General features: G+C 40.0%; 1 pseudogene; it reads right to left on the reverse strand.

The window, feature by feature from the left end:
• Nucleotides 1–20,895: 20,895 nt before the first annotated feature.
• The window catches only part of LOC101605075, an 83,841-nt pseudogene continuing 78,351 nt past the window's right edge, over nt 20,896–26,385 (reverse strand).

Raw genomic sequence — 26,385 nt, forward strand, 5'->3', positions numbered from 1 at the left:
TATATGATATGCTAGTTGTGCCCTTTAAACAAAAGTACCTTCAGGAAGTATTAGAATCCTTAAGAGAAAAATGTAAAAAGACTTTTTAGTCCATTCACAGGACAAGTTGGCAAAGCAGTAGTCAATTTGACATGTACAGACCTTTCTCCAAATTCTGGTCCACTCCTGTTTCGCCTCAGGCAGGAGGCTGACACAGGCAGCCAGGGGCCAGACACCCACCACACGCTTCACTGTTTCTCGTGCCTCAGGAGACTTATCTGACATGCAAGCTGACTCTCCTTGTCAACAACCAGCCTCACTGAGAGCTATTGAGACAATGTAAGCAGAATCCTTGACACCAGAACCGCCTCCGGACGGGAGCAGATACCTTTCATTTTCAACTTGTATGCTCATAATGCAACATCACATTTCCAAGAAAATTCTAACAAAAGTTGCAAGTATCTAGCATTCTCAAGAACAACAGACATGTAGACATACTGAGTGAACTAGAAGTCTCAATGTTTACTCTATATTTAGGACTTCCATCGGTCAAATGGTGGGCTTAGTCTATCTATGAAGTCTACTCTCAAAATACTTGTAAATAAACTAGAGCTTTGGTTACAGAAGCCGACCACCAACCCACCCAGAGGGATGAGTGGAAAGTTATGAGGGGGCTAGGGAGATGACTTAGTGGTTAAGGCACTTGCCTGTGAAGCCTAAGGACCCAGGTTCAACTTCCCAGAATCCATGTAAGCCAGATGCACAAGATGATGCATGCATCTGGAGTTTGTTTGCAGTGGCTAGAGGCACTGGCACACCCATTCTCTCTCTCTTCCTGCCTCTTTATGTCCCCTCCCTCCCTGTCTCCCTTTCCCTTTCTCACTCTGGTAAATAAATAAATAAAATAATTTTTAAAAAGCTGTGAGAGCTCAGAGGAGAACAACTATTTAAACCTTAAGGGTCAAGAGAGCAGATCCAAAAAGAGAGAAGAACAGTTTCCTGAGGAATTTGCATAATCAAAGCCACACAGAGCAAGGAGAACTCACACAGGATTTATTGTATCAAGAAGCAGTGGAAACGAAGGATGCCTACAAGGCAGACAGAAGAGATGCTATGGAGATAATTGACTATCATTATGGGATGGAGGCTTGATTCCGTGTGCAGTGGAGAGCTGTGAAGTTTATAAAAAGAAAGAACATGAAATCATTCATGCAACATTCAGTGCAGATTAAAGTGGAGATATGGGTATCAGGTAGATGAGTTTTGACATAGGCAGTAAATCCCTTCAGCTGGTTGTTGGTGGACTTCTGTGACACAAGCTATGGTTCATTTACAAATATTGAGAGAGTAGGTTTCACAGACTCTGACTACCTTTAGATTAATGAAAAAGTTCTGAAAATGTAATATATTGTATGTAGACCAATACACCAGCATACACAACAGAACTTCTAATATGCTAAAATCTTGAGTGTTAAGAGCTGAAAGCTATTTGTTACTAGTTTAGAAGTGAAAATTAGTCTTAACAATTTTTGAAGAAGTTTAAGCTAAGGATTTGTGGGGGGGTAGTTAACAAACTTTCAGTTATGGGAAGAAATGTTATTAATGAATTATGCATACATTTCAACTGGGTGGTGGAATCTAGGCAGACTAAATGAAATAAACAATGTTCACAGCTTAAGAAATGCTTTACTCTTCACCAAGAAGAGCTGGGGTTGTTTCCTTTAACCGATTCTTGTATTTCCTTAAAGAGAAGTTAACAGTGAACACTCACTTTTGAAGTAACAGCAAAAACAGCAACCCAATATGAGTAACCTGGTATTGTCATAGTGATAAGTGACTGCACTTTTGACCCACACCCCACAAAAAAGTAAAGTGACAGAATGTTTCAAAAGAATCATGAGTTAATGTAAAATTGCACAGCCTTTCCCCCATGAGACACATGCAATCACAGGGACTGTGAGGTTGTATAATTAGTATGACTATAATACTGGTCATTTGTTTTTCCTCCAAATACCATTTGTTCAAAGTCCCCCCTAAGATCATCCGTCTAAGTGACACACCCCCTTATTGATTGTGTTTGCTCAGATTGATCAGCCTCAGCAATGGGGAGAGTTGACAGCATTCAAAAATGTGCCTTTAAAAACACATGACCTTTTAATGGCTCCTTAATTATTATTGTACACTTGATTCTTTCCCCTTATTTAGCTGCATGTCAAAAGCAATAATATTTAGGCATACTTCTGAAATTTACTAGCCTGTATTATGTGGAATGTAAAAAAAAAAATGCATCAAAACAACCGTACTAAAATCTGAGGTGTTTATAATATATTTTATTTAGGGCTGAAAAGCTGACTTCATGGTTAAGATGCTTGCCTGCAAAGCCTAAAGACCCATGTTTGACACTCCAGATCCCACATAAGCCAGATACAAGGTGACACTATTGCGTAAGATCTCACATATGCCCTAGTTAGCACATGTGTCTGGAGTTCGATAACAGTGGCTGGAGATCCTGACACCGAATTCTCTCTCTATCTCTCTCTCTCTCTCTCTCTCTCTCTCTCTCTCCTTCTTTCTCTCTCTTACTCTCTCCCACTCTCACTCTCTCATATAAAAAAAGGCCAGTCTGTGAGGCTTGCCTCAAAAAAAAAAATTATTTAAGAGAGAGATAAGAGAGAGTGATAATGGGCATGCCAAGGTCTCTAGCCACTGCAAATAAACTCCATCTTACATCACTTTAATCACTGAGCAATCTATCCATCCCTCTAAGGATTTGGGTTTTTTTTTTAAGTGATAACCAGGTGCTCAGCATTATTTCAAGAGTTTAGCATGGATTAACTGATTTAATCATTACAGCTACAGCAGGAGGTAAAACTATTGTTTTTCTAAGTTTATGCTTGAGGAAACTGATGTACAGCAAGTTTTATTATCTTTATCAGAGTCATATACCAAGTGAGGCGATGGTCTCAGGAAGTCTGACATAAGAATAATATTCCAAGACTCTTTAATCTATTATTCAATTGAGTGCAAATGCAAAATGAAAAAGAGTTGATAATCAGAGGTATTAGCCGGGCAAAATTTGAAGCAGGTAAGATTTCATTTAAAAAAAAAAATTAAGAAACCATTTTCCCAAGGTCTCTATAAGATTTTGTGACCTTCAGGGACATCCTTAGCACCTCCGTAAGAAACACATGGCTTTTAAAGCCTTGGATGGAACTCATTGCATTGCCTCTATTAGTGGACGTAAGTAGAAGAAGCTTCCCCAAGCAAAACATCCCCTCCTTACGGAAATAATGAACTGTTCTCCCACTTTCTAATTAGCTACTGGCTGCGGTTGATGTATGAGGAGAGGGAGAAGCACACCAACCTCAATGGCCCAGTGGAATTCGAGCAAGAACAAGGGGTCGGCAGGTCTGGTGCCATGCTTCTATCACCCCTTGTCAACAAGAGCGGAAAGTATGTGCTCTGCTTGTGGTCCTTCAGTACAGCACAGCACACCCCCCTTGTAAGTAGAGCTGAGCAACAAAAGCTACAACTATGACCTCAGTTTCATCAGCCTTTACCTCTGTGTTTCTGTGTAATTGAATCATTTGTTCCAATGTATAGTTCTCCAAAAAGAATGTCTTTAGTGACTGCTTTGCCACTTCCTCTCCAGAACTCAGGGTCTGTCTCTTTGACCTCTTGGTCCACGTGGCCATCTTATAATAAAAAAGGAATGGTATAATGGTTTGGCAATAGTTAATAATCACATCAGAATAAAAACACTATCATCATTTATTTTTTGGAATATTTATCATGGACAATATTGTTCTGTCAGTGACTATTCAAATATGGATACATTTGTGCCAACACAGGCCTCTTCAAATGCAAACTAAATCATGAAAAACATCAGGGACAGGGGCTGGAGAGATGGCTTAGCGGTTAAGCGCTTGCCTGTGAAGCCTAAGGATCCCGGTTCAAGGCTCCATTCCCCAGGACCCACGTTAGCCAGATGCACAAGGGGGTGTACGCATCTGGAATTCGTCTGCAGTGGCTGGAAGCCCTGGCGCACCCATTCTCTCCCTCTCTCTCTCTCTCTCTCTCTCTCTCTCTGCCTCTTTCTCTGTTGCTCTCAAATAAATAAATAAAAATAAACCAAAAAAAAATTTAAAAAAAAAATCAGGGACAGGCTGGAGCAATGGCTTATCAGTTAAGGTGCTTGCCTGCTAAGCCTAAGGACCCAGGTTCAATTTCCCAGTATCCATGTAAGCCAGATGCACAAGGTGGCACATGTGTTGAGTTTGTTTGCAGTGGCTGGAGGCCCTGGCATGCCCATTCTCTCTCTCTGCCTCCGAAATAATTAAAGAAAATATATTTTAAAAAATAGAACAACTTCTGGGACAATTGGAATATGTATATTCTATAGGGGTAGAGATCCCAAAACTACATGAAAAAAATGAATGAACTATGAATACTGAATTCTTTCTCGCAGATAGGCCAAACAATCATTTCTCTGTTCCTGCCCTGGGGGAACAAAAAGGGAGAAAGGAAACAAGTGAGATTTCAGGATGGTAGCACTGGAATCCCCACAGAAATATAAAGACTGGGGAAATAAGCACAGCAATGGCTTACCATTGTTCCCTGGGAAAGAATCTAAGCATTCAGCATGGACACAAGAGCCTCCCACTTTCCGCCTCTGACAGCTCCTGTTACGCAGCGTGAGCTCCAGCCCAAACTACTCTCTTTATGGCCAGAGCTGTGCTCATCCATCTTGCAATCCTTGGACTCCTGTGGGGCACTGGGCCGCTAAGGGCTAAAACGGGCCTGAGCTGCCAGGCACTGCTAAGGGCCCCTGGGCTATATGGGCCCCTCCCTCTCCAAGCCTGGGACACCTGCATGTCCTGAGACTTAGGCTTTTCGCTCCTCACAGCCCTGTGACCTTTGGCCAGTTGCCTAGGAAACTCCTTACATGGTATCAGCCAGCAGCAGCTACACCGCCCATCCTCCTGCAACCCTCTTCCCACCACTACATAGATCACCTGACTCTCTCCTTACCTGCCAGGATGAATGTCCCTAGGAATCTGCAAGCAACCTTTGAACCCACTAATCTCCTTAGGACCCTCTTCCCGCTCTCTCTCTCAACTGCTTATAAAAACTCAGTCCCAGCCGGATGTGGTGGCGCATGCCTTTAATCCCAGCACTCGGGAGGCAGAGGTAGGAGGATCACCATGAGTTCAAGGCCACCCTGAGACTCCATAGTGAATTCCAGGTCAGCCTGGGCTAGAGTAAGACCCTACCTCGAAAAATCGAAAAACAAAAAAAAAAAAAAAAAAAAAAAAAACCTCAGTGTCTGACAAATAAAGGAGCTGTTCTCTGAAGCTGTCTCCCAGGTGTTTCTTCCCATCGCACTCACTGCCACCCAAGACCCTGCTCCATGGTTGCCTGGACACCTTCCGGTAGCCGGTGTGCAAGGGCACCCTGAGGATCCAGGGTCCCACAGACTCCAGCACAATAACTGGCATTGAATGACTACAGAGTGGCTATCACCACGAGGGAGAAATTCTGTGATACAGACTGGATAAAGAGTCTTCATTTGATATTTGATAGCTGGTTGCTGTGCTGATTAAATAGTGGCAATAGAATTGTGCATATCTTATGGGTTTTTTAATGTACAAATTTCTTTTATAGTATGAGCTCCCACAGTACATTCAAGAAGAAATAGACTCATCGAATAGCTTTACACACCTACTAAGGAAATAATGACTATTTTTAAATTTAACTTATAAATAAGATGAACCAAAATATTTCAACAAAGAAAATTCTAGGCCCTAATTCACTGGTAAATGCTAAAAATACTTAAAGAGCTGTAACACTCATCCTCAATGATCCTGGTAGGAAATTAAAGAACAGCAGATATTTCTTGACTTGTATTGAGGCTTGATCCTTGTGATACAAAAAAAAGACTAAAGTATTGTGTGTAGTGAAAACCAGAAACCAAATCTGTTGTGAGCACAAAAACAAAAAACAAAACAAAACAAAAAAACAGAAATCTTAACAAATTTTGGGAACTTGGATATGGTAATATATTAAAAGGATAGTAATACCTCATATCCAACTAGGGTTTCTCCTGGAATACAGGATTGAAAGATCTAGGAGGAATGTCTGAATGTATTGAATATTGCCAAGGAACTGACCAGAGCTGGAAATGAATGGAGATGTGAGAGGATGTTCAACAAGGGGGGGGGGGGGGAACTGCACAAACAGATTGTTGGATTGCATTGGCTCTAGAGACCCTGAGCTAATACTAGGAATGTTAGACCACTCTTTAGCCAAACAGGGAAAATGGAGGGCATGCAATAAATATTGCATAGAGAAATACCAACCTCATTGCAACAATCTGGATTTTGAGTTGTTATTGTTGTTTCATTTGTGTGTGTGTGCGTGCACACCCCATGGGAAGCATGTGAGGATCAGAGAACCCTCCAGGTGTCTGTGCTCCACCTTCTTTGAGACTGGGTCTAGGGCCCATTGCCTCTGCAAATGCTGCCACAAGCTTGAGATTCTTCAGGCTCCACCTCCCCTTGTCCCAGGTGGATTAGGATCACTGGTGTATGCACCACTTTATCTTGGTGCTGGGGAACCAGTCACCAGTTGCCAGGTTTATAAGCAAGGACCTTTAGCTGCTGAGCCATCTCCCATGTCAGGACCTTGATTTTTAATCTGAGGTATAGGAAAATTATTTTAGGATTTTGAACAAAGAAGGGATATTGCATAACTGTGTTTTAACAACTTGTTTTGTTGGTAACTTGCGTGGGGGTGGGAATATATGCATGTGCATGTGCCCATGTGGCACCCATGTGTTCACCATGTGGTGGGTGTGTTCACCTGCAATGGTGGCTGGAGAGGAACACCTAGTGTCCCCCTTCATTACTCTTCTTCTCATTCTCATTTGAGGTGGAGTTTCATACTGAACCTGGTACTTGCTGATTTTTAATGACCTCCAGAAGACTAGGGTTACATAGGGTTCTGAGGCCCAAATTTAAACAGTATCTTGGGTCTCCTCAGGTCCTCATGATTTCACAGGAAGTGCCGCCAACCACTGAGCCCTCTATCTATCTGAGAAGTTGTTTGAGTAGGGAAAGGTTGAAATCAGGGAGCATAAACAATAATATGTTACTAACTGTTCCATAAATGATGAACAATCCATATCATACTCATCAATTACACATTGTAATAGGCAGACTCTAAGAAGAATGCAAGAAAGTCTACTTGGATGTAGGATAATTAGTGCAGAACAATGGAGTTTCACTAATCCTTTTATTACCTGTCCCTCAGTTTTATTGAAAACAAAATGGTAGAAACCTTACTGTGAGGTGTTTGGTCCTGATTTGATGGTGAGGCTTCAGATACAAAATATCAAATCTTTTTCCAAAGCACTGTTCTCCCTTAGCCAACCACTTGCCCATAATATTCCCTACGAGAGTGTTACAGTGATACCCTGCAGAAGCTATCTCCCTCCCATAAATCCTGAGCCAGGAAAAGCCCTAAGTATTGCTAGAAGCAACATGGAAGACCCTAAAACTATTGGAAATGATATTTGTCCACAGTTCACATGCAATGCAGAACCAGAGAAACAAACAAGAGCCAGGGCAAAGCCGGACAAATAGAGCTCATAATAAGGACTATGCTCTCAAGCAAGGTTATGGAAATGGAGTTCGCATGAGCTTTCTTTTTGTAAAGGATTTTCAAGATGTTTAGGGGAGGAGGAGAGGGCATTTGTAGTAAGTAGTTTGAAAATGGTCCATAGTGTAACAGATGCCTAATGGAGCGTTCTTGGTTGTAATGATTTTTTTTAAAGTTTTTGAGGTCTTGAGGATGGAACCCAGTGCCCCTCACAAACGTGTCCTAGTGTACTCCCCCACATTTAAATGGACATTACATTAAAGAGAGTATTAGGCTTCTTGGAAGGCAGGCAGGGAAGATGTTTTGGAGGAAGTGAATAGCAAGGAAAGACCAGCCAGCCTCATTCACACTGAAGTCAGTTCTGCTGATGCGTAAATGGTTTTCACAGGCAGACTCTGCAGTTTCTATTTATCACTAGCGCTTCCACTTGGGAAAGTCAGCTTGCAGTGACATTTCCAGCCTGATCACAAAGTCACCAATAGGCTGCCATGTGCTTTAGAGTGATGTTTTCTAAAACTAAATATCATTTGGAAAACTGTTTATCTGTACTGAAACAAAAGTGTTGAACCAATAAGCCCACACATGTCATCTTGAAATCACAGGAGGAAACTGCAGCCTACAATTCACACACACACACACACACAATTCATACAACAAACCCTATCAGTAGTTTCAGAACATTTGAAACACAAAACATTTCCTAGAAATTTTACATCAGTGTTGTTTCTTATAGAAATACGTGTGAAATAAATCTGGTTTCTTTTATTAGGTTGTTTTAATATATTCATCTCATATACATGTATTCAGTTCTACTTCAATAATTAGCATTCATATAGTTATAACTGTATAAACCTTAAATCAGGGGCTCAGGGAAATGGCTCATTGCTTGCATGGTAAGCATAAACACTTGAGAGAGCCTGAAGCCTCCTAAGTTTGATCCCCGGCACCCATGTAAAATGCTAGATGTGGCTATGCATGTCCCAGTCCTGTGGGGAGTGGAGATGGGGGAATCTCTGGGACTCGCTGGCCAGCCAGTCTGACTGAAAATGGCAGCTCCAGGTTGAGTGAGAGACTCCATCTCATAGAAGCAAGAGCTCGCATGGGTAAGTGAATCTGCATGCATGTGCATGCACACACACACACACACACACACACACACACACACACACTTTAAATGCCTGTATTCAGGAATGTCAATAGAGGAATGCAAAGAGGAGGCATGAGGTTAAAAAGAAGGAAGTGACTAGCTACTAGAGATTTCAAAGACCACCAGGGAAAGTTATGTAATCCATATCTTGGTGAACTAGACAGAAAGAGGAGGATAGATATTTCAGGCAGATTAAACAAATCCTGCAGGAACAAAAGCACATTAAGCCCCATGTGTGTATCGAGAAGGCTTCTTCCCTTTGGTACTCCCAACATCTACCACCTAACTAGTGATAAATTTTAGCTTGATCTTTGTGCTTGAAAATGACAGGATTATTTTATGCTTATAAAATTATAGTAGTGTTGGTAATGATGCAAAAATAAGATATTTTTCTTTACTATTTTATAGACAGGCTGTCTTGAGACATTCAATCCTCCTGACTGAGCCTCCTGTGTGCTGTGGTTATGTGTTCATGCCACTGCACCCAGTTTACAAAAAAATAAAAAAAGTGTTTTGGATAAGAATGAAACTTGTCCAAAGTGTTCATGCAGACATCTAACCAAATATTAAGCAATATATTTTAATTTTACCATTTAAAACCCCACAGGGGTAGATGCACAAAAACAAAAAAATAAAATAAAATAAATAAAACCCCACAGGGTATTCTGAGAATGTATTATATGATATCATGACTGTTAGATGAGCCTAAAAGAATAAACATTTTGTTTCACTATTCTGAAGATACTTGTTCTTCTAAAATAAATTTACATGTTCAAAACAAATTCCTGTCAAAAGTTTAGTCACACACACATACCAAATTTGCTCTAAAATAAGTCAAGAAAATCATAAAAAAGAAAAACTAAAAAAATTTAGAAACTAAAAGATGGGAACAAATAAAAAAAAGAAAATAAGACTAGATCAAAGACTAAGATTTAATGCTACCAGATATATTGTGTATGTATTGGAAATAAAAATGATTTGTTAACAGGATAAAAATAAACATAATGAATAGCTCAGTAAGTTGGACCCATTAAATATAGCACTGTACCCCTAATAAAGGATACATTAATCCATAATAAACTGAAGATTTAGTTGGTCAGTGCTATCTGAAAAGGTAGTAAATAATTTGGGAAGAAAATATTTCACAGTCTCATTTCATTTGTTATTCTAAAATAAATTTGTATATAAGTAAGGAAATAAGCACTAAAAAATCTAAGAGAAATTAGTAGTTTAAGAAGGAGGGAGGAAGCCAGGTGTGGTGTTACATGCCTTTAATCCCAGCACTCTGGAGGCAGAGGTAGGAGGATCACTGTGAGTCCGAGGCCACCCTAAGACTACATAGTGAATTTCAGGTCAGGCTGGACTACAGTGAAATTCTACCTTGAAAAACTAAACTAAACTAAAAGAAAAGAAAAGAAAAGAAAAGAAAAGAAAAGAAAAGAAAAGAAAAGAAAAGAAAAGAAAAGAAAAGAAGGAGGAATGAAAAGTAATAGCAAATGTCTAGAAGAAAAAGGATTTACTAAGTAGGGAAAGATAAAAGACATAATCAGCGGTTAAACTAAATGCAAGCTTAAATTTTACTCCATAAACTTCAATCAAGCTTCGGATTGTAAATGTGCCTATTGAAAACACTAAAATTATATGCATTGTTACTTTATTATGATTCAAAACCTCCACATGGAAAAAGGAGGAAAATATATATAGATATGATAGAACTATTAAGTACAAAGGAAAATATAAAAATAGTACCTATTGACTATATAACTAATCCAAAACATACAAACCTCATATCCATTATTAGTATAATGGAAATGTAAAATGAAACACCACTGAGATTTAATTTTTTGCTGTTATAAATAGTATTTTTTCCAATTGATAATTTTCATTATAAATATAAACACAGTATAGTATTTTGTTTGCACAACTAGAATTGTGGTCATTTTGTTTTCTTGATTTCTTAAAAAAAATCAAAAGTTCCTTACTTTAATTGGAAATTTTGAAGTGAGAGCACATACCTGCACTAGGTGGAAAAGACTTCTTCCCCAGTGGGGGTGAATGTACAGTACACATCCACATGCATTAGAACTGACACTGATGGATGCTGAAGAATCCATTTGCAAACAACAGTATCTTTCTATGAAGAAAGGTGATTTCCATTTGGGGGCCTCTGCTGAGGCTACGGAAAAAGAGGACTAGCAATTGATTATCAGCTCAAGAGGCTTAATGAAAACAATAGGATTTATTTACCCATCATGTGTCAAAGGAAGAATTATGACTCAGGAAACAATATCCTATTAGTTAGAAAGAAGAGGTTTAATGGGATAGGGAGCTGGATTAAAAAAAAGAGTACTGAGGGTGATTATGATCAAAAACAAGCATTTGTTTTATAAGAAATTGTCAAAATAAAAGAATGTCCTACTAGCTGAAACATGTGTGTCCAGCAGAAATAACTACAAAATTCTAGGCAGAAGTAGCAGTTATTAAATTACTAGGAACTTTCCTGGTGGAGTGTGTATAAGCAAAGTGTCCCTGAAATGTTGATCAACTGATTCTCTTTTATTTAAAAGAGTAGTACATGGAAGTATTTGAATATTTTTTCAATACACTTTTAAGTACTGATAACATAATTCCACATCCCTGCAGCTGGTCAGTGGAGATGGTAGCAGCGGTGAAGATGTGGCATGGACGTGATTCTTGATAGTTCAGTGGGTGGATGGCATGAGAAACGGTGAGCACAATATGTAGTTGGGGCAGAGGGCCAGGAGGGTTAGCACAAGGATTGAGGAGGAGTTGTGTCACAAAGGGTAACAGAAAACTTTGCATCTCAGCTCATTCCTTTGTCTAAAAACTATTGACAGTTTTCTGTCTGTCCTTTCAGTTTATAAAAAACATGCAAGAGATGAAATCAGGGGTTGGGAGACAGCTTAGTGAGTAAAGTGTTTGCTATGCAAATTATGGATTTGATCCCTAGGACCCAGGTAAAAAAAGCCAGGCATGGTGACATGTGTTTGTAATTCTAGTGCTTGGGAGGCAGAGACAGGATTCCTGAAGTTCACTGGCCTACAGGCCAGCCAGTCTAACCTAAGTGGTGAACTATAAGCTAATAAGCAATCGATCTCAAAAAGAGTTGGATGAGACTCTTGAAGATAATACCCAAAGTTATCCTCTGGCCTCCACACACATGCACACACACATGCAAACCTGCATGCACATATATCCCCTCACACACACAAATAAAATAAATATAATGTAAGTTTTCTTTTGAAATTAATTCATGAAACTTTAAGCCAACCACACTGCATAAATTCACATGTCTCCTTATGCCAGATCTGTTTAGAGATGACTGTCTTGGAAAGAAATCTGAGGGAAAGTTTGATCACCGTGATTAGGCCACTCCACTTCTGATTCTCACTGAAGAGAGAGCAGTCTGAAATGGGGAAGGATAGGTGCCTGTTGTAATTTCACAAATCAGCCCAGTAGAATTGAAGCAGGCCTCACTACCCTGGGTCCCACCCACCTAACAGTATATAAAGAGGACTTACAGTTCTTCATGTACCTCCTGCTGTAGGAATTTCCAGCTTAAGGTTTTAGTGGACAGGCTACCCTGCACAAAGTACGAATGGGAAGATCTGGCCACACAAGCCTTTCTTATTATTTTTTTCTTTTTCCCCTAGAGGTTGGAAACCTGCTTTAGGAATGACGAAAATAAAAAACAAGAGTGAAACTAGTTTGAGCATTGCTGTAAGAGGGCTCATCATTTGCTTTATCCTTCCTGTGTCTAAATCAGCATTCAAAAGAACCACAAAACTTTTCCAACAAAGCTAACAAAGAATCACTTATATAACGAGAGTTTTGGGGTTCCTTTCCAATACACCAATATGCCAATGCACCAATAAACTTAGGATATCCTTGCCTACTTGTCTTATGAATTTAAAGGGTTAAAATCCATAGGCCAGAGAGTGAGGCTTTATTAGACTAAGAGAAGGAAAGAGAAAAATGTCCAGAGAGATCCTGGAATAAACCTTGTCTGCCACTCACCTGGTAAGGATCTATTTGTGATCTTATTGTAGTGAGCCTTACCCTCAGACTAAGGTGAGCCTGGGAGAGAGATGACTGGTCTGGACTCAAGGGGCTGCTCAGGAAGAGATCAACGCACATGAGTAGAAGACTTGAGAGAGGCGATTGGAGGAGACTGGATTACATGCTGAATCCTGATTCACCTGGAGCAGGCAAGCAGTGGCATATCTTTTTGATTTCCTCTTTGGGGCCCTCTCCTGATTGGCTACCTAATAATAAAGCTACCTGAATAATTCTCCCTCAATTAACATACACACATGCACACATACATACAAAGATTGAAACAAATGAGAGTTTATTAAATGGCATGCAAAAGACAAAAAAAGTCAAAAGATCAATCAATAACTTTAATTTATAGCAGCAATAACTAGTAACATAAAATGAAGAATTAGCCCATTCTATTACAATAAAGACAGAAATGTTGAAAACCTAAGATGATTTGTTGAGGGATACAAACTAGAAAAACATTTGGCAAAGTAGTCAGTCCTTTTCATATTCATAAATATGTAATGCAAAATTTCATTTCTATCTAATATTTTACTTTTAAATCATTCTGAAGTTGTAAAATTAATGTAAAAGTGAATGTGAGATGTTGACTAGAAACTCAAGAAAGACTTAAATGTAATGAGGTAGATTGAAGAGCTATTAGAACTATTAACACAACAACTTTGCTCAGATTAATGATATTTCTATAAAAAGAGAAAAAAACACCCAGAAAAAAGATTTAATTGTCTAAGATAGCTTGATAGAGGAAAATTTATCAATTTTAATCTAGTGGGGAGAAATCCAGATGATTTTATACATGGGGTTATAATCGATAATTCACCTATGAGTTAGTAAAGTTTAATTGCTGCCTCACAACTAACTATGAAAGTTTCAAATGAGCTTTAAACATCTGTATGCACACACATAAACAACTTGGCTTCCCTTCATTTGTACGTTAGCATTATTTTCATTAGTATATATAGATTTATCTCATTTTTTGTCTAGCTATTTTTAATGTAACTCCATTTTTCTCCAGAGTTCTCCACTGAACAGACCAAAACAACTTTTTTGCTAAAACCATCTGTCTGATCAGCACTTTACCCTTTCCTGTTTTACCACCCTTGCTGTTTGAGGGTTGTTCTGAGGAATGCTCTTCAGGAAGTCCCCTGACCTGAAGCTCTGCTTCTAGAGAACAAAACCTTAGTCAAAAATATTGGTATCCTGGCCATATGTCTATTCATCACATGTAACAATTTCTACTCTACATAACAACTCTTCGAAACAGGTGTTCCAACTTCCATTTGACCAACTAGTAAGATCATTCCACTGAGCTACATTAAGCAATGAGGCACATCCCAGGAAGCATGGGCATTCTGTTAGTTCCTTTCTCATTGCTGTGACCAAACACCTCACCAGAAGCAGCTTCAGGGAGGAAGGATTGTTTCAGCTTACAGTCGGGAGGTGCAGCCTGTCATGCAAGGGAAGGAACAGTGGCAGGAGCAGGAAGCAGGCAGCCACATTGAATCCGCAGTCAGGAAGCAGAGCAGTTGTGAGGCAGCAGTTAAAATTTTCTTACTCATAGGTAAATTATCAATTATAACACCATGTATTAAATCATCTGGATTTCTCGCCACTAGATTAAAATTGTTAAATTTTCGTCTATCAAGTTATCTTAAACAAATCTTTTTCTGGACTTTTTTCTCTTTTTAAGGCAATATCATTAATCTGAGCACAGTTGTTTTGTAAGTAGTTTTAATAGCTTTTCACTCTACCTTATAACATGAATGCTAATTCTCAGCTTGTGCTCTCTTTTTATCCAATCTGGGCTCTGAACCCATCGAGTGGTACCACCTATGTTAAAGTTGGGTCTCTCTACCTCCATTAACCTAATCAAGATAACCCTTCCCAGGCATGCCCAGAGGTTAACCCAATCTAGATAATCCCACACAGGCATGCCCAGAAACTTATTTTCTAGGTGATTCAAGTTCCTGTCAAATTGATAACCAAGATCACTAATCCACTTAAGTGCTGACCACATAAAGAGATCTCAAAGAGTGGTTGATGGACTGCTTTCAGAGAGGAGTGCTTGGCTACCCAGCACTAGGCTCATCTATTCTAGCTTACCACAGATCTGTCCCTATCACAGGTATGTAGACAGAAACTGTATTTATTCCACCCCATGTTACAACATCACTATTCTAAAGCTTTAGAGTTAAGCACATACATTTCTGGTGCTTATTATATGAAACATGCTAAATAAATGTTTTTAATGTATGATTATTTACTCCAACATATAAATAATGAAATTTCTCTCAGCTTAGATTCTTCCTTGTTTGTACTTCCCCCAGACCTTGTACTCACATACCCATAGGTGAGTCTTTACAGCTGAATATTCATAATATTTCTCTACCACACTTTCCAATTAGGTAGGTTAAAACTAAGATAGATTAATAAAATATACAAATTTGGAAAGATGACCAAACCCTAAATAGGTTGATACATTTTGAATCACTCAACCAGTCTTAGGTTAAGCTTTTCTGCTTATGCAGAAAATGGGAAATTATATGTAATAATTACCTTTTGAAATAAGGAGAAGAAACTTCAGAGAGGAGAGGTTTGCTTTGGCTCACAGTTTGAGGGGACGTGATCCATCATTGCAGGAAGGCACAGCAGCAGGTGGCTCTGTGGCAGTAGGAGTGGGGGGGTAGCTGGTCATTCATGTCTTAACAGAAGAGGAGGCCAAGATGGATCAGAAAGTTCCGTGAAGCTAAACCTTTAAGGTTTACCCTCAAGAGATCCACTTTCTCCAGCTACCCTCAACCTCCCAAAGGTTCCACAACTTCCCAGAATGGCACCGCCAGCTGAGGATCAAATATGAGCCTGTGGAGGACATCATACAGACAAAGTGGAACCCTTTGTCAGACTTAAACGTGGAAGAAAACTTAATTAAACACAGCATGCATTTCAAACACCTAGAACAAAGTATGCTGCGTTCACTGGTTAGCTGACATTAAAGAAAGGATCTGCCTGTTAATGTTGACAACTAAGTCTGGGTTTCTGCTATGGCTTGGATCTTAAATTTCCTACAAAGGCTTGTGTGTTATAAAGCCTTGGTCCCCAGCCGATAACACTATTGAGACTTGATATAACCTTTAGGAGGTAGGACTTGGTTGAAAGAAATAGGTCATTAGCAGCATGCTTCTAAAGGATATATTGAGACTCTGGCTCCTCCTTTCTAATATTTTTGTCTTCCCTTCCATCTGTCCTTCCTTCTCTCCTTTTTTGGCCACCATAAAATAAGTATTTTCTATTTATTATGAGGTCCTCACCATGATATTCTGTCTCACTACAACCCCCAAAGGGTGGGCCCAAGTAGCCATACACTGATACCTCTGGAACCAGCAGTCAAACCAACTTTTAAGTTGGTTATTACAAGTGCCTTTGTCACAGTGATAGAAAGCTAACACAGTTTTCCTCTATAAAGCTAAGTAATTGAATCCTACTGTTTGAACTCTAAAGCCTCAGCTTTATGTCTCTGAATCTCAATAAGGTTTCTTGATACCCTATTATATGAAACAAACAAAAAATCCCAAAGTGTAATAACTGAGAGAAACAAGGCATTATGTGTGGAGCAGAAGACCCTTAGAAATAACCATGGGCTTGGGGGAGTTGGCTCAGAGGATAAAACAGTTGTCATACAAGCATGAATACCTGAGTTCCGATGCCCAGAACCCATGGAAAAGTTGAGTGCTGTGGGTGCCAGTACTCCTAGCAAGTCTGCGGTGAGCTGGGAGGTGGAGACAGGAAAATTCCCCACACCCCTCAAAGCTTGCAGACCAGCTAGCCTGGCAAATGCAGCATGCATCAGTAATAATGAGAGACCCTACCTCAAACAATGTGTAAGGCAAGGAATAATACCACAGCTTATCCTCTGACCTCCACATGTGTACTGTGGCACATGCATGCATCCATGCATGTACATGCACACATACAAATACACACAGGAGAAATGACCTACCACTCTATTTCAGCACCCTCCCCCACTGACTTGCAGAGCATATTTCTCTTCAATGTAGTACATCCTTGATACAAGTGCTTCATGAGACTTCTCTTCAAAATTCATGTGGTAACATCCATAATGCGGTGACCTTGTCATCAGCCCCCCTCAGTATCTCAAAGTGTGTGGCACTTTCAGTCTATGCCTGTTGTGCTTTTAATCCCAGAGAACTGCACCTTTCTCCTTCCAATTTAACTCCTTGCAAATGCCACAGTAGAAAAGCGATGTCAGAGGTAGTGGTAATTATACTGTCACTAAGATATCACATTTTTTCTTCTAGTGCTAGAAAGTGGTCAGGGGTGAGCCATGCCATCATTCTAAGAGACATGAGATTTATATCTTCAGGTTTTTAAAGTTCACAGCAGAAAAGGAAGAGGAGAAAATGATGTGTCAGGTGAATGCATGTAGGGTACATTACAGCATGGAACAACAGTAAATCACTTATGTGTCAGAACAGATGGATTTGGAAACACTTCAATCCTCAGGCCCATATGATAACAAAAATTTGTTTTCCCCACATTCCAAGTCTTTTATTTTTTTTCAAAAAATAAATTGCAAGAAATTCAAATAATCAATATTAAAAGATTAATTAAGAAGTGTTAATGATATTTAACAGATTTCAATTTATCCAGCACACCATTATGCCAGCACTCCTGCATTAAATTAGAATCATCCTGGAGACTTCTTGAAACAATAAAAGTAAGCACACAAAAACCTACTTGGAACCTAGTACAAGCACCAGGGTGAAGGACATAGACACAGAGAACAATCAACTCCTACCAAACCAGATATCCAGAGATGCAGAGGCTCCCAAGACCTCATCACTGGAATAGACCTAAAATAAACCCAACATGGCACAGGGAAATTTGCCGAAGAGGGGGAGGGAAGATTGTTAGAGCCACATGTTGGAACATTATGCACAGAGACATTGCCTCTTACCCATAACTGATGGCTACCCTCACAAGGCATGACCCACACTCCCCAACAAAGAGGGTCCCTGCGGGGGGGGGGGGGGAGGAGAGGGAGGAGGCTAATGATGGTACCAATATGGCTGTATACACACTATGTATATAACTATTAATAATAAAAATGAGGAAAAAAATTCTTGGATATTCTATTTATAATGTTCTACCTGCAAAATCACACATCTTTTTATATAAAAACTATGGCTTCACAGCAGTAATACTTCTCCTACTGTTTTGCTACTTACTGTATTATCATTATGTTTCCTTGTATGTTACAAACCCCCATGTAACTCTTATAAGATAGTATTTTCTTGTGATAATTTTATTTTTTTAATGTTATAATCATCTTGGTATTATCAGATACTGTCACTATCACAGTTTTTTATGTGGAGATCTAAAATATCTGAATTTATTAAAATGTCTATGTTATTTTAAAAAAATCTACTTAGTTATAGAAGAATCCCTGTCTACTGTAATCTCCTCCAGTAATCTATACTCATATCAAAGTTAAGAATAAAACATGGCTCCTAGTAACAAAGATTGGAGAGATAGGAAATGATATTTTGGTCTAAGAGAACTGAATGACCTTCTTGCGTCTTCTTTGGGCTCTTATACATATCAGCTGGCAAGTCAGCAGGAATACAGCTCAGGTAACCAGGGTCCCTCCTCAAAGCACTTACTAAATAGAGTGTTCTTGTTTCCATCCCCTCACCTTACTCCAACATACCCAACAGAGAAGAGAAACCTCAGTGCTCAACCCAGCAGAGCAAAGCTGGAGATTAAGCTGCGAAGGAAGCCCACTCCCATTTCTCCTGGGGTAGGTCATCAGGGTGGGTTTGTATGAACAGTGACTAGTTTTTCTTTTTGTTTTTATTTCATGTGCCACAGGAAACTAGATATCCCACAGATAAAAAGAAAGGGGCCTGCAAGATAACAGAAATGACTACAAAGATTGGGTATGAGATAGGCTGCGTCTCTACTCTCCCATCTTCATCACTGGTCTTGGCATTCTCCCTTCAGACCTGCACAAACTTCACAATGATGTGTTTGAAACCAAGCCCTAGACATTCCTCAGAAATGCTTTCAGTGTTGTTGTACACAATCATGCACATGCACACATTTTATCCCTGCCTTTATTTAACCTGAGAAGCTTTTGTGTCTTATATAGTATGACTGGAGTAAGAGGGTGCCACTGCACATCTCATTCAGGCTAATAAAAATATTTTGACTTCAGGTGACAGTTTTTCCTGGTGTAATAAATTTGGCCCTCCATCATCTTTATTGGCAGACTTTAGGCTACAGCATTCTCTTATACAGTAGAATTACTTCTCAAAATAAAGATTGCTCTATTCGTTGCAGGATTCATGTAGTGGTGAATAAAAGGGAGGAAAGCTCATGTTTCTCAGAGATAAACACTCCCAGTAAGTGTTTGAGCCACACATCAGAAGACTGTATTTGAGATAGTGTTTTGGGGGTGATGTCCTCCCATCTGCTCATGCCACTCATGCCATTTTCCCCTGCCATCATGGAGCTTCCCCTCAAGCCTGTAAGACAAAATAAACCTCTTTTTCCCACAAGCTGCTCTTGGGGGGGGGGGGGTTTCTACCAGTAATGAAAACCTGACTGCAAAAAGAAGTCAGCAAGTTTTACGTGGATTTCTAACACCCCTGCTTTTCCTATGGCAGGAAAGGGGAACCATCCAATACAGACTGTAAAACAGAGCTGCATTCATTCAGATTCCAGTTTAGGACATGGCAGGACCTTGCTTGGATAATACTTGACTCTGTCTTTTTTGTCTTTAAAATGGAATGCAAAGAAGCACCTGCCTCCCGGGTGGTTCTGAATAAGGGAGAAAGTGCCTTCCAGACCTGGAGAGATTGCTTAGTGGTTAAGGCACTTGCCTATGAAGCCTAAGGATCCAAGTTTAATTCCCAAAGACCCATATAAGCCAGATGCACAAAGTGGTCCATACATCTGAGGTGCTCTTGCAGTGGCTGGAGGCCCTGGTGTGCCCATTCTCTGTTTCTCTCTCTCCCTTTGCCTCTTTCTCTCTCTCTCTCAAATAAATAATTTTTTTTAAGTTTCTTCCAGGCAGCAAGTTAGCAAGTGCTGCTTGGTTTTTGCCTGGCATATCAACACAAATAAGGCAGCGTGGTTTATAGCCCCTAGAGGACCGCAGACGAGTAGTCACTGAAGTGGAAGTGCAAAACGGCATCACACTAGTTATCAATGATGATAGCTGGGGCTGAGGGGGTAGATCAGTCGGTAAAGTGTTTGCCTTGCAAGCACGAGGACCTGACTTCAATCCCAAGAACCCATGTAAAAGAGCTAGACATGGTGGCAAGCATTTGTCCCAGTGCTAGGGAGGTAGAGACAGATTCCTGGAACTAGTTAGTAAACTTTATTTTAGCTGCTTTTATAAAATACAATCAGTCATCAAGTGGTTATCTAGAAACATGTGCTTTATTCTTTCTCTATCATTTTCACACACAAAACATAAGCAAGTCCTGATGGGACTCACTCAATAATATATCCCAAATCTCATCTGATCTCACTACCTCCAGGACTCCTAATAGCAACAGCCAGAAATCAGCCGGATACTGTTGATTGTGCAGCCTGAGTTCCCTTATAAACCTCCACTAAAGTATGCCTGGGATGTTATGTGGTGTGTGTGTGTGTGTGTAAGAGAGAGATAAAATCTTCATTGTTTTCTGTATAAAAATATCCATCAGCCTAGCTACAGATGACTGGGCTTCTGCGTGAGAATGAAAATACTTAGTAGCAGAGGCAAGTAAGTTGAAAAGGAGACATAAAGGGTGGAGAAAGGAAGGGAGGAGGATACTTAATAGGTTGATATTGTATATATGTAATTACAATGATTGTAATGGGGAGGTAATATGATGGAGAATGGAATTTCAAACGGGAAAGTGTGGGGGTGGGGAGGGAGGGAATTACCATGGGATATATTTTATAATCATGGAAAATGTTAATAAAAATTAAAAAAAAATATCCATCAGGTGGAGGTCATTCGGCAAGGGCACGTGGTCATTTGAACAGCTAGGTGGGTATTCCCAACAACCTCTGAATTCTCTCATGCAGTCCTTGCTCAGAGTTGCAGACAATCCACAGGTCCAGGGTGAAAAAATGAGAGGGTCAGAGGTAGAACACTCAGCGGAAGAGTGGAGGAGGATCAGCACTGAAAGAAGGCCATAGACCAGGTTCAGGCCTGGTTAAAGTGTAGTTTCTTGGCTGGTGGAGTTTCACCTAGCCCTTTGGTATCCAACAGTTCACTGTTGGAATCAGAGTCAATCATAGTGCTGAGTGACATCAGCCTTCTGTTTCTTTAGAAAATGACTCCTGGCCTCAGGGACACTGGAACAGCTGGGTGGAGGCACAGCCGAAGAAGGTGACAGGACACTAGCTGCCACCTTATTGGGCTCTTTGATGACTGAGTCAACTGGAAGGGAAATGCCAGTCCTCATATACATTTTGTGTAACAATGGCCTTCATCTGTCCCCCCAGGGGAGTTGGCCATGGGGTTCAGCTGTATCATCAGGTCTCCAAGTTTCATGAAGGCAGCACCAGCTGCTGAGAACATCTCTCCAACTTCAATGGACACTGACTTCATGGCCCCTCTTATCTCCTTGCCAAGACAAGGCCACCACCACTGGAGCTGGGACTTGGGTTCTTGATTTATGCTGCAGAAGAAAATTTCAGGATGGGTCAGTATGAAGCTAAGTTTAGGGTTTATTGACATAAGAACAGTGCATACCCAAGGAATGAGCACAAGCTCCTGAAGAGCCAGTTGTCCTTAAGTGCCTTAGATATCTATCTATCTATCTATCTATCTATCTATCTATCTATCTATCTATATGGCTTTTGAAGTTATAATGTCTAAAGGATGTAATACACAACTAGTTTTTAAAAATTAATATTTACTTGCACCAATTATCTTAAAGAATCTCCTTTTGGAAATAAAATTGTAAGATGAAGTCCATGGTTCAAGTTTATGGACAGAGAAAAGTGCTAAGAGGTAAAAATCAAAGGTCTCAGGACTCTAGGAAATGTTTTTTGCCTTAAGCATGGCTCATTCACTGTTTTAGTATTCTTGTTTGAAATGTCTCTCTCAGAAAATGATTATTGTCTCTGTGTAGATAATTTTTATAGCAACTTTTCTTTAACGTGTGCACATATGTTTGTGTGATACAGGCACATGTGCATATGTGTTCACATGCAAGTAGAAGCCAGAGCATAACCTTAGGTATGATTCCTCAGAAATGTAGTGTACCTTTTTTGAGACAGGGTCTCTCAGTGGCCTAGAGTTTTCTAGTTAGAATGGACTAGCTAGTCAGTAAGCCCCAGAGATCTGTTTGTCTCTGCTTCCCAGCACTAGGATTACAGATGCATGCCACCATGACAGGCATTTTATGGGGTTTCTGGGGATCAGTTGTTTTTCTCGTTGCTGTGACAAAATGTTTGGCAAAAGCAATTTAAGGAAAGAAGAAAGGGTTCATTTTGGCTCACACACTAAGTGCACAGCACATCATGGTGGTGATGCTGTAGCAGCAGGATCTCGAGTTAATTAGACCCACTGCATATGCAGTCAGGAGGCAGAGTATTGCAGCTCCCTTCTTGTTGCTGGGACAAAACACTCGACCAAAAGCAGTTCATGGAAGGAAAGGGTTTATTTTGGCTTACAATCTCAACTGGAAGTTTCATCATGATGGGAGAAAATCTGGCAGAGCATAACATATCTGGGTGGAGGTAATATAAGTACCGGGCTTGGAGCTGGGCTAATAAAGCCCAATGGCTGCTCCAAGTGACACACTCCTCTAGCAAGACTCCATGATCCAAAGGTTCTACCAGCATTGGACTGAGTAGGAGACTTAATTATAAATATATGCAGCTATTGAGCACATTTGATATTTAAACTACCACAAGGAACAATGCTATGCTCAGTTATCTTTCTTTCTCCTTTGTTTTCATTACAGGACACCTTGGCCATGGAATAATACCACCTACCTTTAGGATGGGTCTTCCCACCTCAAATAACCTTATTTAGAAAATTCCTCACAGACATAGATGGAGATATTTCCCCATGGTTATTCTAAATCCTGTCAAGTTGACAACTGAGGCTAACCATTACAGAAGATGAACACTTTACCAGTTGAACTCTCTTCTATCCTTACAGCCATTTTGATACTTGTCACTTGAATTAAAAGGTCTAACTCACAGCCAGTGAGAAGCACAAACCACATCCCAGGTTGTAAAGGACCCCTCCATTCTTGTGCCCTCATTTTCTCTGTCTTCCTGCTAAAGAACATTGTTACTAAGGAGTGAGGTTATTGCTTCAAGTCATCAACAGTGAAAAGTCTCAAACAATTACAGCTGAAGCAGCCTAAAACCAGTCCCCATTTCCTCCTATGCCAAACTTTGTATCTTTCCTATAAGGGAGAAGGCTGCTCTGTGGCTTCCTCTGCCAAACACACCAATTCTTTTAAATTCATCCTTGCTCAAATTATCAGGACATGGGCAGGACACAGCCAGCCTCCTTGACGGACTATCCCACCAACTGCCACCAGCTCAGTTCAGGACAGTACACTCCACCCCCAAAGCAGCAGACAAATGTTACAGAAACAAAAGAACAATTAGCTTTTTGGAGATAACACAGATTGTATGCTCCACTAAGGGAAGGCTATCCAGATTCTGTCTTCCAGTATTAAGCTAGAAACCTGCTCTGGACTAGCCACGGAGACCTCCTCTCTTTCACTAAAAGCACACATGACCCAGTAACTTCGGTGTGTATGTTCATCATGAGAAGTGGCACTCTCTCATCGGTACATACTCCTGTGGCATGATTTGCATATGATTAGCATATAATTTACCTGGAGTAAATCTACGCATCAGAATTTTTAAATTGGACAAACTGGGGGATTGGTTTCAGCAACATATCAAACAACAGAGAAAATAAGCTACAGCTACTCAGAACACCAAAAAAAAAGTAACTTAGAAATATAAGGAATACAAAAGGAAACTGTGCACTCTTACCTATGGAAGTAGATTTTTGGGGAAGCCAAAAGTTGGCTTGGTGGGCATGAAGAAAAGTAAATGAAAAGGCTTCCACAGGGGCTGGGGGAGATGGCTCTGTAGGTTATAATATTTCCTGAAGAAGTATGAGGATCTGGATCGGATTCCCAGAACCCACATACAAAGCTGGGTTCGGCACACATGTCTGTAACACCAGTCTTGAGGGAGGTGTAGACAGGAGCATCGTGGGGGCTGGCTGGTTAGCCAGTCTGACTGAAAACTGTAGTTCCAGGTCGAGTGAGGGTCTCCGTCTCAAGGAAAAACACAGCAGAAGAGCAGCAGAGGACACCCCATGATCTACTGTGGCCTTTGCACATGTGTGGTGAGCACAGGACAAATGTACCTGAACACATACATGTATGTACTATGCATACATGTGCCACACCATAGTATACCACACACACACACACACACATACCTACACACACCATAAAGTATGTACCTTCCATACAGTCCAACAAACTTTAGTGCCCTCGTAGACTTAGATCCCTGCTGCCCTTGTCTATTACCAGCCCTAGACAAACACTAATTTTGTTGGCCCATAAACATAAAGCTACTTTATAATCTTGGACTAATGAGGTTATAATACTCTTCTACAAGCCCTATACAATCACACCAAAAGGTAATGTAACTTCCCTCACTCCATTTGCTACCCATATAATACCCAACTTTTACATGTTTGTGCTCATTCAAACACTCCCTTCAAACTCACATATGCATACAACAACCTGGACTGGTCTTTCTTTATTCTCTGTCCACTGTGACTAGTCTTTTCCACAAAGCTTCTCTGACTAGCCCATCACCATGCTACCTCCTTCCTCTGAAGGACTGATATATGCAGGACACTTGACAGTCACTGTCTTGCATAGGTGGTTGTATTTTCACATTTTTGTGTGATTTTCAGGTTTCTTAGGGTAGGTCTAGTAGATGTTCACTGATGTTTCCTATACCTGTAGAATATACATGGTTAATAAATCCCCAATTTATTTAGTTTCAAGAAAGACAGACTTCTACTTCAAACAGAGCAGAAAGAAATGGATGAAAGTCGAACATTTCAGAGGAGATATATATGTGTATATTCATTACATTTTCAATTCATTTGTTAATAAATTGTATTGAGGCATGAGGAGACCATGGTGAGTATCAAATTTATTAAAGCAAGCTAGAGGAAAAATGGGTCAAGTCTCAAAAAAATCTTTTGCAAAATTCCTCTAGTTTTTTTCCTACATATAGTGCATTTGGGCTGAAAACACCAGGATAATAAATTAGGTGAGAGGAAACTATGCTTATTCTTTTGCATTTGTAAAGATTTATTACCTATATAATACTTTCAGTATAGGAAATTCAAAATATACAGAAAAATAGGTGGATAACACGGGAGTCCTCAGAAATCTTACCACCTGGAGATAACCATTACTCATCATGTATTCTCCCAATTCTTTTCTAGCTGCATATATGCATTCACAATAGGTGGCATTCTGCATAATAGGAGCATGTTTATTTACATCTTGCTCTTGTACTCAGGAATCTATCAACAGAGACCTCCTACATCAATGGCTATTGCCAGTCACCCTCCTTTCTAATACCCACCTACCTGTACTGTGTGCATGTGCTTTTGTGTCAAGTGACAAAGGCCCAATACAAATGGATGTTATCAAAAGACTCACGGACTGCAAGGTCAAGGATACAGCAGAATCTCAGGGGGAAAAAATACCAGAACCACAGACTCAGACAACATGAATGCTGTTTTCTCCTCATCTCCTTTCTCTGCTAGGTCCATTCCATGCATTTTCATGGTTTCATAGCTTTCCACACAACAGGAAATGTTGCTCTGAGTGTCCTAAATGTAATTTGGGTCACGGTGTTCATGAGCTCAGGAAAGGGGTTCTTTGCTGACTTTTTGTGCTTGTCTTAATGAGCTGTTAGGACATACAATCCCCAAAACAGTCATGAGACAAGGCGAAGGTGCTCCCTACATGACTAGAGACACTTGGCAGACACAGTGGTATTCTCCATGATCTATGGAATCAATATCCTATGAATGAAATATAGACAACTTGTGAGTTTTAGTACTTCTTACTAATAATACTCAATAAATATTTTAAGACTGCTATGAACATTCTAATAAATGTAACTTTCAACACAAGTCTTGTACTATCATAATACATTCGTAAACACGGAAACGATATGTCATAGAATGGTGTTATTTTTTAATACCTTCTGCTACACATGAGTGGGCTGGGGTCATTTTGTTCTACTTGGATAACACTTGTGAGCAGACAAGGAATTGCCATGGTGTTGGTTGTCTTGGGTACTTGGATATCAACAGCTAATGCGTTTAGATAACAAACTGAAGGATTGACAACTCCAGTTCCTGAAAACTACACACTTGCCTTCAGGTTTTAGAAGTCGGAGCCCTTACAGCTTTA

This window comes from Jaculus jaculus, chromosome 6, assembly GCF_020740685.1.
Source record: "Jaculus jaculus isolate mJacJac1 chromosome 6, mJacJac1.mat.Y.cur, whole genome shotgun sequence".
NCBI classification, from domain to species: Eukaryota; Metazoa; Chordata; class Mammalia; order Rodentia; family Dipodidae; genus Jaculus; species Jaculus jaculus.